General features: G+C 47.4%; 1 pseudogene; it reads left to right on the top strand.

Moving 5' to 3' along the window:
• Positions 1-15,551, top strand: part of LOC148480537 (uncharacterized) — a 47,784-nt pseudogene that overhangs the window by 17,044 nt on the left and 15,189 nt on the right.

Here is a 15,551-nt window from a genome sequence, read left to right as displayed (position 1 = left end):
AAGGACAGTACATTACTTTAATGTAACTCTCCTTTAGTGTAGCAAAATGTTGTGAATTGGTCTCTTGTTACAAAAACATATGAGGGTCTGTTTCTGCTTTGTGCAGCTCCGGATGGCTCTTAGTGGTCTCTCGGCGGTGGTGTTACGGGTCAGTAGCGCTGTAGACTTGTGTATTGTACGTGAACTACTTCTAGGCGAGGTGGCTGCTGCTGTGATTTGTATCATTTCCTGTACTCCAGTACTTAGTAACAGACGTTTTATGGTTAAGGACTTGTTTAACAGTAAAACAAATGTACGCCTAGAATCATGACGGCAATATTAAACAGTGCGACTGCTGAAAAATACACACTGCACTGTGAAGTACATTCTCCTTGGGTTGCTGGGGCACTCTTGCAGTAATATAGATGTCAAGGAGGAATCTGTGTAAAATGATAGTGATAATTCACCAAACAACACATATAGGCTGCAAGAGGCGTAAATTAGAAATGGGATAAAATAGCACATAGTGTAAATTTTAAGGATAATAAATGTCGCCGAGGAATTTCCCGACCATATAAAGGCACAAGCCTGCAGAGGGGATCAAGTATAGAACTAAACCTCCAGTTTCACATAACCTTAAAATCTGCAGTACAAGAATAGTTATTATTATTATTATTATTACCAGTTATTTATATAGCGCACACATATTCCGCAGCGCTTTACAGAAAATATTCGGCCATTCACATCCATCCCTGCCCCAGTGGAGCTTACATTCTATATTCCCTATCACATGCTCACACACACATACACACTAGGGGTAATTTTGTTAGGAGCCAATTAACCTACCAGTATATTTTTGGAGTGTGGGAGGAAACCGGAATACCTGGGGGAAACCCACGCAAGCACAGGGAGAATATACAAACTCCACACAGTTAGGGCCGTAGTGGGTATCGAACCAACGACCTCAGTGCTGTGAGGCAGTAATGCTATCATTACACCGTCTGTGTACGGTCTGTGCTGCCCTATTGTTTAATACCTGCAAGTTCTATAACATTCAATCATTCAAAATAAGAATTTGCCTAGTAATACATGAGAGGTGGGCGTGAAATCGGCACAAGGAGATCTTTTTTTTTTTTTTACTGTAAACTGTAAATAATCCCAATCTTACTCAGGGGCAAACACAGTATGGGGGGGGGGGGGGGATTTACTTGCATGCTTGTATATGGATTATACATATATTTATGTATACATTTGTGCATCTGTGGGGAGTGGGTGGGATCAAAATGATGCAAATGTCATAGAATCACGTAAAAATTTCCCCCTCACCACAAACCCGTGACCCGCATAATGCCGCGAGACAGAGAGTTGCTATTGCTGGCAAAAAAAAAGGATTTGATTCATTTGTGGGGGTTTGGGTACTCAGAAACCCCCCCATGCGTGCACCACTGTTATTGTATACCTTATTTTGTACTCTCCAGGAATGTCCCTGCTCTAATCGATAATTGCTTTGTGAGATAGAGTTGAGTAGATTTAGTTAGTGATAATAGATAAGACCTATTGGGACTGAGTGGCACGTAAAGAGGCTGTAGTGGCAAGCAGCCGTGGGAGATTGTTTTACTACTTTATGGGTTTATGCTAATGCCAGTATTCCGGCCCAAAATGCCCTATTTCATGAAAAGACAGATCCAACCAAGTTGTGCCTGACTCCGAATAGGACAGGCACACACAAAAACGTGTAAATTCACTTCTGCGCATGCATTGTTTGCTATATCTCGGCGTTTGGTTCCTTGAAGAGAGATCATCGAAACTCAAAATCAGCCCCATTTAGTATAGGTAATAGATTAATAATAGATAATTCAAGTCCAGTGAGTAGCCTAAAACGGGGGAAAGATAAGTGGTAAACTGCTAGAGGTTAAATAAAAGTTCGGTTATTTAAAAAAAAAACTTGAAGAACGTACAACTGCTCTTTAGCAATGAAAAAGAAGCTTGTCTGAGCCACGAGGCACCGCTAGTGAGGACTGGAAGAAGATCTTATGGGTCGATCAATCAAAATGTGAAGTCTTTGGTTCAGCGCGCACGGTTTTTGTACTCGGGCGAGCAGGCAAAAGGATGCTTCCTCAGTGTGTGGGGTTTATTAACTAAGCCGTGGCTTGTAATAGCCCCATTTCCCGGCATGTTTAAGCCCAGATCTTCAAAAGGCAATGGTTATAATAGCAACGGACCCCATGTGTTGCTATTATAAGCATTGCCCTTTTAAATTTGCTCTGTTTTACGGTTGTGGAGATTTTCGGGATCTATTCCACAACAGGACTGTTTGATTTGGGTTTTACATGGGCACAGAGAGCCATTCATCAGTGGCCCAGGGCCCACAGGAGGGAGGTAAAGATTGGGCACTGAGGATAGGCATGTCCTGGGGGCATGTGCACTTGTATCTGGGGCATCCACGTCTGTAGTTGCTATTTTACACATGGTTTCGATTTTTTTCTGTTTATTTACTATTCATTTTGAGCAATGATATTACACACACAATTCTTAGTAAATGTCTGTGTTGGATTATTTTCTATTGAAAGTACTTGCGAGTTGATTCAGTTGGTTATTGTTAATGTATTACTGATTTGCAAAACATTTGTATACAGAAATAACTGCCGTGTGTTTGTGCCGCTGCTCTGTTCGTTGCTTACCGTATATACTCGAGTATAAGCCGACCCGAATATAAGCCGAGGTACCAACTTTTACCCCAAAAAACTGGGAAAACTTGTTGACTCGAGTATAAGCCTAGTGTGGGAAATGGCAGTAGCTGGTAGTGCCCCCTGTAGTAATTCCCTCTGGTTGTGCCCCCAGTAGTAATCCCTCCTGGTAGTGCCCCCTGTAGTAATCCTCCCCTGGTAGTTCCCCCAGTGGTAATCCCCCCCTGGTAGTGCCCCCAGTGGTAATCCCCCCTTTCAGTGCCCCCTGTAGTAATCCCCCACTGGTAGTGCCCCCTGTAGTAATCCTCCCCTGGTAGTTCCCCCAGTGGTAATCCCCCCCTGGTAGTGCCCCCAGTGGTAATCCCCCCTTTCAGTGCCCCCTGTAGTAATCCCCCACTGGTAGTGCCCCCTGTAGTAATCCTCCCCTGGTAGTTCCCCCAGTGGTAATCCCCCCCTGGTAGTGCCCCCAGTGGTAATCCCCCCTTTTAGTGCCCCCTGTAGTAATCCCCCCCTGTAGTAATTCCCCCCTGGTAGTGCCCCCTGTAGTAATCCCCCCCTGGTAGTTCCCCCAGTGGTAATACCCCTGTTAGTGCCCCCTGCAGTAATCACCCCCTGGTAGTGCCCCCTGTAGTTCCCCCCCCCCCCAGTAGAGAGAGAAGTGACAAGAATAAAAAAAAAAATCACTTACCTGTAACTCCCGCTCCTGGTCCCGCCGCCGTCCGCTCCTCCGGCCGCTTTGCATGGGAGAGACGTCGTCATGACAACATGTCTCCCATCACCCACTGCGGGAGCCGGAAGATGGCTCCCGCAGTGGGAGCAGCAGCAACCGCTGAGAGTCTGACAGACTCTCAGCGGCTGCTGATTACACCAAACACGCAGCTGCCGGCTCCGGCGGCTGTGTGTTTGGCAGTGTGTAGCACTGACCGAACTCCGTCCGGTCAGCGCTACACTTGACTCGAGTATAAGCCGAGGGGGTACTTTTTCAGCACATTTTTTGTGCTGAAAAACTCGGCTTATACTCGAGTATATACGGTAGTTTAGCCAGCCAGCCTTCGGCCTATGTTGGTGAACAATATTGTGAGCTGTGAGGTGGTCAAAATTTACTGGAAATAACTGGAAATGAATGTTATTGAGGTTAATACTTTTGGAGCAAAACTAGGCCTAAATTATGTGATTTTAGCTGTTTTTATTATGTTTGAGAAAAAATTACAGTCCCAAAACTCATGAGGTCGGTTTTGACAAAACCAAAACCCAACGACGAATTGGAACCAAAACCAAAATGCGGGGGGTCTGTGTACATCTCTAATATATATCTATATATATCTATATATATATATAGAAATAAAATGAATGTCCTTACTGACTCCCTGACTGACTCACTGACTCATCAACGCCCAGCCCAAACCCCTGGACCAAAAAACATGAAAATCATGGAGATATTCTTCCATGACGTAGGTGGCCACTAAGAAGGGATTTTGTGAAATTCGACTTCTAAGAGGGTGGAAATGGGTTAAAATGTTTCCTCCCCCTGTGCCATGTCCTGCCTGACTGACTCATCATAGCTGTAGCACAGTTGAATATTCAAACACCAGCTGTCACCCCAAGTGCTGCCAAACATCACTGGCAGTTGGTGTGGCTCCCCTATTTGAATAGTGAGGGAAGGGAATGTGTTACTACAGTGTTACCACTGCCAGCGATGTTTGGCAGCACTTGGGGTGACAGTTGGTGTTTGAATATTGAATTGTGCTGCTGCCAAGATGAGACAGTCAGTCAGGACATTGCACAGGGGGAGGAAACATTATAGCCCCTTTCACCTCCTTAGGAGTCGAATTTCAAAAAATTCCTGCTCAGTGTGCACCTACATCATGGAAGAAATATACTCCCCGATTCTCATGTTTCTATGTCATATTGTCTGTGATATTGAGAGCAAAGCATTAGTGTGAGGAACCAAACAGCTTCATCAGTAAGACTAAAGAAGCAGAATGGAGCATAGTGGGGCCCATCACAGTTGCAGCTGAAGGCACAGGCTAGAAGGGCCGTCGCCCGGAGCACCATAGCCTGAACAGAGGCGCTCACCACCGGCCAGCTCCGGAGAATCTCGCCTTCCACCCACCCGCTGGCGTTATTGGTAAACACACAGGGGAGGGAACGGGTGCGACAGTGCAGCACAGGACGGTACTGGGCACAGAGAAGCGCTGGGCCTTCAGAGTGGTATATAATTCTTGGGGGTGCATATATTGTAGTGTGGGGGCCCCTTCAATATTTTGCAATGGGGCTCTGTGATTGCCAGGTGCAGCAACTCTCTTCTGCTAGGATGAGGCATCTTTTGGGTGGAAGAGAAGCTAATGACAGGCTAATGTTCCTTATTATAAATATTGTTCTTCACATAGTTTTATTCGTGAGAACCTGAAGTGTGAAGCGCGGAATACTTAGAAGCATGGAAAGAGTGTGCTGACTTATTAATACTCGCAGCCAGGAACTCGCTTATTTGGGACATTTTAGTGCAATAAAAGGAATTTCTGGCACCGAGCCTGCTTACCGGATGTCATTTATGGCAAAGTAAAAAGATACTATTGTGTTACATGGGGGTACAGAATGAGCAATAATTTAAGAATAGTAATTGGCAATAATGGCTTCTGCCAAAGAACACAAAGATTTCCTCTAACGCTGTCCAGGCGGATGATGAATATAAAGGCTACATTGAAGGCGGATTATTACTGCTAGATTTCCCAGTACCAAGATTTATTTTTTCACAGACATGAAAATGTAAAATTGCTGGAATGAAAAAAAGTGATAGATGTGGGGAGATTAGCGACAGGACCACATCGGCGCATTAGGGAACAGCCCGGCAGACTCTCTGTACTACTGGAAAGACTTCAATCTCTATACATCCTTTTCAGCAAGGTTCTAACAAATTATTGGAATGAGAACTGATCAACTGAAGGGTATTTATCCTGCTTCCCAAACTAGCAAAACTCTAAAGCTGGTTGCACACTACACGATATTGTTAACGATTTGGCCAAATCGTTAATATCGTGCAGTGTGTATGCACTACATCGCGAAGTGCGTGCTTCCAAGGGGTCGTCAGCCGCATCGCCAGATCTTTTGTACATGCAGTAAAATCAGGTGATGTTGCTGATGATCCCATGCAGCGCTATGCGGCGGGGGGCCGGCATATCGTGCGGTCAGGCATCGGCTCGCCAGAGTGTGCCCGTCGGCAGCTGGATCATGTGTCACACGTCGTTAAGAGTACCCCATCCCCAAGGAATCCACAACAATCCCGAGACGTCATACCACAAACCCCCACCCCAGATTTTCAGTTCTCCAGGCAAAGTTGTTTGCAATTTTGTGTAGTTAGACATATCCACCAAAAATAAAAAAAAGAAAGAAATCTATATAAAAAAGGTTAAAAGGTAAAAACAAAACAAAGTAAAAAATTAAACGCATATACAGACACAAATACATTTTGAAAATGAGCGTTGGTCATTTTAGGAAGTTCTGAGAGATTGCTGAAAAGCGAAACCTTCCTCCTATTTTTACACAATTGCTTCTGCATTTACAGGATGGCATGGAGAGCAATCTTTCCTCCTTATGATGCAGGGCACTTGCTTTATAATGGCTGACCATCATTTCCATGGAGAATACAACTTACTTAGCCAATGCAAAAATGACATTTCAGTTTGAGGAACAAGGTATTGTAGTGAATTTCAAATGCAGTTCTGTTTAATTAGTGTTTGTGGACCTTTATAAAGTACTCAAAAATGGCATTACACGTGTCCACATACAAAATCAAATCGCATCAAATGGCCCCATTTGGCGCTCCACTGCTGGGGCTGGCATTACTTGTACTTCTGTGTGTGACTTATATTCATTTTCCACCACCGCACAAACCCAGGTTATTGCCATGTCAACCCGGGTCACGGCTCAGTGGAAATGGCTCCTAGGAAAAAGATCCCAGGTCGACTGACCCGGCATTTCTTCCAGTGTCTCAAACAGGGTTTTACGTGGGTAAAGCGCAGTGGAAACAGTTATCCCAAGTCAACCGACTTGGTCCCGTTCACAGCATAGTGGGAGCCGCATTACCTGGTGTTTGAAGATGAGGTCATCTCCAAGTGCCGGCAGAGGTGACCCCCGGCAATATCCAGGATCCAGCCTGCGGTGTAAATGGGGTTCAAGTCGCTGTGACATGCCTTGAAGCCCGTGTTCAGTGTCCTGGGCTGGACTCAGGATTTTGGTGGACAAGAGGTATAAGTCCCCAAATCTGGGCGAAAAGGCAAAAGTTTCTGTTGGATAGGCTGCGTCATACCTCGCTCCATGTATCGTTATGCTTAATCTGCGACTTTATACTACAGGATGAGTGGTTTGGTTTTGCTGAACACACCTGAACTTTGGGGTTCCGAGTCGAACAGAGGGCCTGATTCAGAGCCACTCGCAAACATCAAGCAAGCGCTCGCTCTGAATCAGGACGGCCACTTTTTTTTTTTTAGCCTGCCTCCTGGCCGCTTGCTAAGCTGTGGGTGACCACCCACAGCTTTTGTGGCCAGGTGATGGTCGCGACCATCGGGCTTGCGGTATGGTCTCGTCTGCCGCAAGCCCCAGTGACCTTCCGGCTCTAATAGAGCCGGAAGCTCACTACTGACATCACTCATGATGTCAGTAGGGCCGCCCACAATCTTCAGGAATGCCTCCGTTTGTCCAGCAACACCCCCCCCCCAACCCCACCTATAAAACGGGGCGAGCTGTCGATCAACATCGTCAGAATTTCTCTCTCGCTACGGGGCTTGCGCACGCGCATTGCGAACACCGCACGTGCGCAATGCACAACCATCGACCCACTTGCGAGCACATAGCGCTTGCGAGCGGGTCTGAATCAGGCCCAGAGTCCCGCCTCGGATCACTTTGAGATTACGGTTAGAACCAGGTCCTTACTCAGGTCTGCTTACCAAGGGGCCTATTTATTAAAACATAATATTCTTTGGAGATAATTAGGTTTAGAGCATGGAGTTTTACCTAATAATCGGAGGAATTCATCATTCCTCCTCTCCATAAGTATCTATTCCGAAAAGTAGATGCTTTTCCCTACCTGAATCCACTGCCATCCTCCGTCTCCCGTGCAGCAGAGATCTGTTCCCCCCGGCGGCGTGGCTCCGACCCGCTGCCTGCTCCATCCACTGTGTTTTGACAGGCAGCGGCGGCTCCGGACCCCTCTTCCGCGTCCCACAAATCTCCCCCACATGCTGCTGCTGCCATGAAGTGTCTACGCTGTTCCCCGATAGCACTTGTTAGTGCTTCTTCAATTAATTGTTTACAGTAGGGGTGTGCACCGGCCACTTTTCGTGTTTTGTGTTTTGGTTTTGGATCTGGATCTTTCTTCGTGTTTTGGATCTGGATTGGTTTTGCCAAAACCACCCTTCCGTGTTTTGGGTTCTGGGTTTTGTGTTTTGGATCTGTATTTTTTTTTAAAAAAGCATAAAAACAGCTAAAATCACAGAATTTGTAGGTTTTTCTGCTCCTATGCTATTATTAACCTCAATAACCTTAATTTCCACTCATTTCCAGTCTATTCTGAACACCTCACACCTCACAATAGTGTTTTTATGTCCAAAACGTTGCACCGAGGTAGCTGGATGACTATGCTAAGCGACACGAGTGGGCGGCACAAACACGTGACCCATCTAGGCGTGAAACTGCAGTGGCAGACAGGATGGCAGTTTGAAAAACTAGGCCCCAAACTGTACATAATGCAAAGAAAAAAAAGAGGTGCAAGATGGAATTGTCCTTGGGCCCTCCCACCCACCCTTATGTTGTATAAACAGGACATGCACACTTTAACAAACCAATCATTTCAGCGCCAGGGTCTGCCACACAACTGTGGCTGAAATGATTGGTTCGTTTGGGCCCCCACAAAACAAGCTGGCAATTAATGTGTCCCTGCACAAACTGGCTCTATGGAGGCAAGATGTCATCCTCATCCTCCTCATCCACCGATTCCTCACCCTCTTCAGTGTGTACATCCTCATCCTCACAAAGTATTAACTCGTCCCCACTTGAATCCACCACCACAGGTCCCTCTGTACCTTCTGGAGGCTGGTCTCCCTGGAAGAGCTGATAATTCATTTTGATGAACATCATCTTCTCCACATTCTGTGGAAGCAACCTCCTACGCCTTTCGCTGACAAGGTTCCCGGCTGCACTAAACACTCTTTCGGAGTACACACTGGAGGGGGGGCAACTCAGGTAAAATAGAGCCAGTTTGTACAGGGGCCTCCAAATTGCCTCTTTTTCCTGCCAGTACAGGTATGGACTGTCTGCCATGCCTACTTGGATGCTGTCACCGATGTAATCCTCCACCATTCTGTCAATGGTGACAGTATCATATGCAGTGACAGTAGACATGTCAGAAATTGTTGCCAGGTCCTTCAGTCCAGACCAGATGTCCAAACTTGGTCCTGCCTGCCCTGCATCACCGCCAGCGGGTTGCTTAGGATACCTAAGTTTTTTCCTGGCAGCCCCAGTTGCAGGAGAAAATGAAGAAGGAGCCGTTGACGTGTCACGTTCCGCTTCAGCTGACAGTGTGTTCACCAGCAGGTCTTTGCACCTCTGCAGGCTTGTGTCGGCCGGAAAGAGAGACACCACATAGGCTTTAAACCTAGGATCGAGCACGGTGGCCAAAACGTAGTGGTCTGATTTCAACAGATTGACCACCCTGGAATCCTGGCAAAGCGAATGAAGGGCTTCATCCACAAGTCCCACATGCCGAGCGGAATCGCTCCGTCTTAGCTCCTCCTTCACTTTCTCCAGCTGCTTCTGCAAAAGCCTGATGAGGGGAATGACCTGACTCAAGCTGGCAGTGTCTGAACTGACTTCACGTGTGGCAAGTTCGAAGGGCTGGAGAACCTTGCACAACACGGAAATCATTCTCCACTGCGCTTGAGTCAGGTGCATACCCCCTCCTTTGCCTATGTCATAGGTGGATGTATAGGCTTGTATGGCCTTTTGCTGCTCCTCCATCCTCTGAAGCATATAGAGGGTTGAGTTCCACCGCGTCACAACCTCTTGCTTCAGGTGATGGCGGGGCAGGTTCAAGAGTGTTTGCTGGCGCTCCAGTCTTCGGCACGCAGTCGCTGAATGGCGAAAGTGGCCAGAAATTTTTCGGGCCACCCAAAGCGTCTCCTGCACGCCCCTGTCGCTTTTCAGAAAATTCTGCACCACCAAGTTTATTGTGTGAGCAAAACATGGGACGTGCTGGAATTTGCCCAGATGTAATGCCCGCACAATATTGGTGGCGTTGTCAGATATCACAAATCCCCAGGAGAGTCTAAGTGGGGTAAGCCACTGGGCGATGATTTCCCTCAGTTTCTCTAAGAGGTTGTCGGCGGTGTGCCTCTTACTGAAACCGGTGATACACAGCGTAGCCTGCCTTGTAACGAGCTGGCATTTCTGAGATGCTGCTACTGGTGACGCTGCTGCTGTTGCTGCGTAAGGTGATACATCTACCCAGTGGGCTGTCACAGTCATATAGTCCTTAGTCTGCCCTGTTCCACTTGTCCACATGTCCGTGGTTAAGTGGACATTGTGTACAACGGCATTTTTCAGGACACTGAGGACACTTTTTCTGACGTTTCTGTACAGTCTCGGTATCGCCTGCCTAGTGAAGTGGAATCTAGACGGGATTTGGAACCGGGGACACACTACCTCCATCAATTGTCTAAATCCCACTGCACTAATGGCGGATACCGGACGCACGTCTAACACCAACATAGCAGTCAAGGCCTCAGTTATACGTTTTGCTTCAGGATGACTGCTGTCGTACTTCATCTTCTCGCTAAGGACTGTTGGAGGGTCAATTGTTTAGTAAAAGTAGTGGTGTTCCTACTTCCTCTCTGGGATGATGAACGACTCCCAGCAGCAGCAACAGCAGCAGCGGCAGCAGTAGGCGTAGCAATGCAGGATCCTCCGGAGGAATCCCGGATAGGAGAGTCAGTCATGCCAGTGACATGGCCTGCAGGACTACTTCCGATCCTAACTAAGGAGGAAATTGACGAGGAGGGAGTTGACGGTGTGGTTTGCAAGCGCTTGGATACAACAGGACAACGGGATTTAGGTGTCCCTGGACTGCTTACGGTCTTAGCCAAAGTTTCTGAACTTGACAGTAACTTTTTATGAACGCGCTGCAGGTGCCGTATAAGGGAGGATGTTCCTAGGTGGTTGACGTCCCTACCCCTACTTATTTCACCTTTACATATGGTACATATGGCAAGACAGTTGTTGTCCGGATTTGGATAGAAATATTGCCAGACCAAAGAGGTGGAATGTTTGGTCTTCTGCCCAGGCATGACCGTGATGGGCTTTTTCATCCCACGGACAACAACTGTCTCCCCCGGAGCCTGATTTAAACAAACCACATCACCATCAGAATCCTCCTCGCCAACTTCCTCCTCAGCGCCAGCTACACCAGTATCCTCATCCTGTTGTACTTCAACAGTGACATCTTCAATTTGCATATCAGCAAGTGGACTGTGGGTGCTCCTTTCAGCACTTGCAGGGGGCGTGCAAATGGTGGAAAGAGCCACCTCTTCCCGTCCAGTGCTGGGAAGGTCAGGCATCGCAACCACCACCACACTTGGACTCTCCTTGGGGATTTGTGATATCTTCTTAGAAAGCACAGTTCTTCGCTGTGCTTTTGCCAGCTTAACTCTTTTGATTTTATTAGTGGGAGGAGGGCTTCCATCGTCATGTGAAGCTGAACCACTAGTCATGAACATACTAGGGATCGACCTTAGCCGTTCCTTGCCACTCCGTGTCGTAAATGGCATAGTGGCAAGTTTACGTTTCTCTTCAGCTGATTTAAATGTCTTTTTCAAGGTCATTTTCCTGAACTTTGCCATTTGGGATTGTATGTGCCCTCTACTATGACATTGGGCATCGGCCTTGGCAGACGACGTTGATGGCATGTTATCGTCTATGTCATGACTAGTGGCAGCAGCTTCAGCACTAGGAGGAAGTGGTTCTTGATCTTTCTCTATTTTATTTTTATCGGAGAAAGTTTGGTCCTCCATTTATGTTATATCGATTTGATATATACGTGCGGCTAAACACAGAAAATAATTTTTTTTTGGGTTTGGACTGGAGTGTACTTTCGGGGGTTACAGCACCCTTAACGGTCAAGCCAGCCGGCCCTTTACTTATGACACAGGCGCACGCTTGGCACTACTTTGTTGATGCACGTGCGGCTACTGCGCACACAATTCACAAACACAGAAAATAATTTTTTTTTGGTTTGGACTGGAGTGTACTTTCGGGGGTTACAGCACCCTTTAACGGTCAAGCCAGCCGGCCCTTTACTTATGACACAGGCGCACGCTTGGCACTACTTTGTTGATGCACGTGCGGCTACTGCGCACACAATTCACAAACACAGAAAATAATTTTTTTTTTGGTTTGGACTGGAGTGTACTTTCGGGGGTTACAGCACCCTTAACGGTCAAGCCAGCCGGCCCTTTACTTATGACACAGGCGCACGCTTGGCACTACTTTGTTGATGCACGTGCGGCTACTGCGCACACAATTCACAAACACAGAAAATAATTTTTTTTTGGTTTGGACTGGAGTGTACTTTCGGGGGTTACAGCACCCTTTAACGGTCAAGCCAGCCGGCCCTTTACTTATGACACAGGCGCACGCTTGGCACTACTTTGTTGATGCACGTGCGGCTACTGCGCACACAATTCACAAACACAGAAAATAATTTTTTTTTTGGTTTGGACTGGAGTGTACTTTGGGGGTTACAGCACCCTTTAACGGTCAAGCCAGCCGGCCCTTTACTTATGACACAGGCGCACGCTTGGCACTACTTTGTTGATGCACGTGCGGCTACTGCGCACACAATTCACAAACACAGAAAATAATTTTTTTTTTGGTTTGGACTGGAGTGTACTTTCGGGGGTTACAGCACCCTTAACGGTCAAGCCAGCCGGCCCTTTACTTATGACACAGGTGCACGCTTGGCACTACTTTGTTGATGCACGTGCGGCTACTGCGCACACAATTCACAAACACAGAAAATAATTTTTTTTTTGGTTTGGACTGGAGTGTACTTTCGGGGGTTACAGCACCCTTAACGGTCAAGCCAGCCGGCCCTTTACTTATGACACAGGCGCACGCTTGGCACTACTTTGTTGATGCACGTGCGGCTACTGCGCACACAATTCACAAACACAGAAAATAATTTTTTTTTGGTTTGGACTGGAGTGTACTTTCGGGGGTTACAGCACCCTTAACGGTCAAGCCAGCCGGCCCTTTACTTATGACACAGGCGCACGCTTGGCACTACTTTGTTGATGCACGTGCGGCTACTGCGCACACAATTCACAAACACAGAAAATAATTTTTTTTTTGGTTTGGACTGGAGTGTACTTTCGGGGGTTACAGCACCCTTAACGGTCAAGCCAGCCGGCCCTTTACTTATGACACAGGTGCACGCTTGGCACTACTTTGTTGATGCACGTGCGGCTACTGCGCACACAATTCACAAACACAGAAAATAATTTTTTTTTTGGTTTGGACTGGAGTGTACTTTCGGGGGTTACAGCACCCTTTAACGGTCAAGCCAGCCGGCCCTTTACTTATGACACAGGCGCACGCTTGGCACTACTTTGTTGATGCACGTGCGGCTACTGCGCACACAATTCACAAACACAGAAAATAATTTTTTTTTTGGTTTGGACTGGAGTGTACTTTCGGGGGTTACAGCACCCTTAACGGTCAAGCCAGCCGGCCCTTTACTTATGACACAGGCGCACGCTTGGCACTACTTTGTTGATGCACGTGCGGCTACTGCGCACACAATTCACAAACACAGAAAATATTTTTTTTTTGGTTTGGACTGGAGTGTACTTTCGGGGGTTACAGCACCCTTTAACGGTCAAGCCAGCCGGCCCTTTACTTATGACACAGGCGCACGCTTGGCACTACTTTGTTGATGCACGTGCGGCTACTGCGCACACAATTCACAAACACAGAAAATAATTTTTTTTTTGGTTTGGACTGGAGTGTACTTTGGGGGTTACAGCACCCTTTAACGGTCAAGCCAGCCGGCCCTTTACTTATGACACAGGCGCACGCTTGGCACTACTTTGTTGATGCACGTGCGGCTACTGCGCACACAATTCACAAACACAGAAAATAATTTTTTTTTTGGTTTGGACTGGAGTGTACTTTCGGGGGTTACAGCACCCTTAACGGTCAAGCCAGCCGGCCCTTTACTTATGACACAGGTGCACGCTTGGCACTACTTTGTTGATGCACGTGCGGCTACTGCGCACACAATTCACAAACACAGAAAATATTTTTTTTTTTGGTTTGGACTGGAGTGTACTTTCGGGGATTACAGCACCCTTAACGGTCAAGCCAGCCGGCCCTTTACTTATGACACAGGCGCACGCTTGGCACTACTTTGTTGATGCACGTGCGGCTACTGCGCACACAATTCACAAACACAGAAAATAATTTTTTTTTGGTTTGGACTGGAGTGTACTTTCGGGGGTTACAGCACCCTTAACGGTCAAGCCAGCCGGCCCTTTACTTATGACACAGGCGCACGCTTGGCACTACTTTGTTGATGCACGTGCGGCTACTGCGCACACAATTCACAAACACAGAAAATAATTTTTTTTTTGGTTTGGACTGGAGTGTACTTTCGGGGGTTACAGCACCCTTAACGGTCAAGCCAGCCGGCCCTTTACTTATGACACAGGTGCACGCTTGGCACTACTTTGTTGATGCACGTGCGGCTACTGCGCACACAATTCACAAACACAGAAAATAATTTTTTTTTTGGTTTGGACTGGAGTGTACTTTCGGGGGTTACAGCACCCTTAACGGTCAAGCCAGTCGGCCCTTTACTTATGACACAGGCGCACGCTTGGCACTACTTTGTTGATGCACGTGCGGCTACTGCGCACACAATTCACAAACACAGAAAATAATTTTTTTTTTGGTTTGGACTGGAGTGTACTTTCGGGGGTTACAGCACCCTTAACGGTCAAGCCAGCCGGCCCTTTACTTATGACACAGGCGCACGCTTGGCACTACTTTGTTGATGCACGTGCGGCTACTGCGCACACAATTCACAAACACAGAAAATAATTTTTTTTTGGTTTGGACTGGAGTGTACTTTCGGGGGTTACAGCACCCTTTAACGGTCAAGCCAGCCGGCCCTTTACTTATGACACAGGCGCACGCTTGGCACTACTTTGTTGATGCACGTGCGGCTACTGCGCACACAATTCACAAACACAGAAAATATATTATTTTTTTAGCACTTGGGGGGAGCACCCCTGATGGACAGAGCACCCCCTGGACAACACTACAGCACTCCTTTAGGACTGGGACACTGCACAGGACTTTGGAGTGGACACAGCCCCTATGGAGAACTGACTGCACAACACAGTCCAGCCAGCCCCTATGGACTTTGAAGTAGTGGACACAGCCCCTATTAACAACAGCAGCACAGCACAACACAGCCAGCCCCTATGGACTTTGAAGTAGTGGACAACAGCAGCACTACACTACACTACACTACACAGCCCTAACTCCCACCCTCCCTCTTCACTGTCCACAGCCGAGTGAGAAAATGGCGCCGACGCGGGTACCTTATATAGGATCCAAAACCCGCGAGACTCGGAAGGCGGGATGATGACGTTTTGCCTCGATTTCAGATCCGAGTCAGGCGGGAAAAGTCGAGCCTGACTCGGATCGGACTCGGATCGGGGGGGCTCGGGGGGGTTCGGATTTCAGAAATCCGAACCCGCTCACCCCTAGTTTATAGTAGATAAACAGTTAATTGAAAAAGCACTTACAAGTGCTATCGGGGAACAGAGGGGA

Source organism: Taudactylus pleione, unplaced genomic scaffold (assembly GCF_031769625.1).
Source record: "Taudactylus pleione unplaced genomic scaffold, aTauple2 ptg000611l, whole genome shotgun sequence".
In the NCBI taxonomy this organism is placed as follows: domain Eukaryota; kingdom Metazoa; phylum Chordata; class Amphibia; order Anura; family Myobatrachidae; genus Taudactylus; species Taudactylus pleione.
The sequence above is the reverse complement of the archived record's forward strand: the minus strand, read 5'-3'. Positions and strand labels throughout refer to the sequence as shown.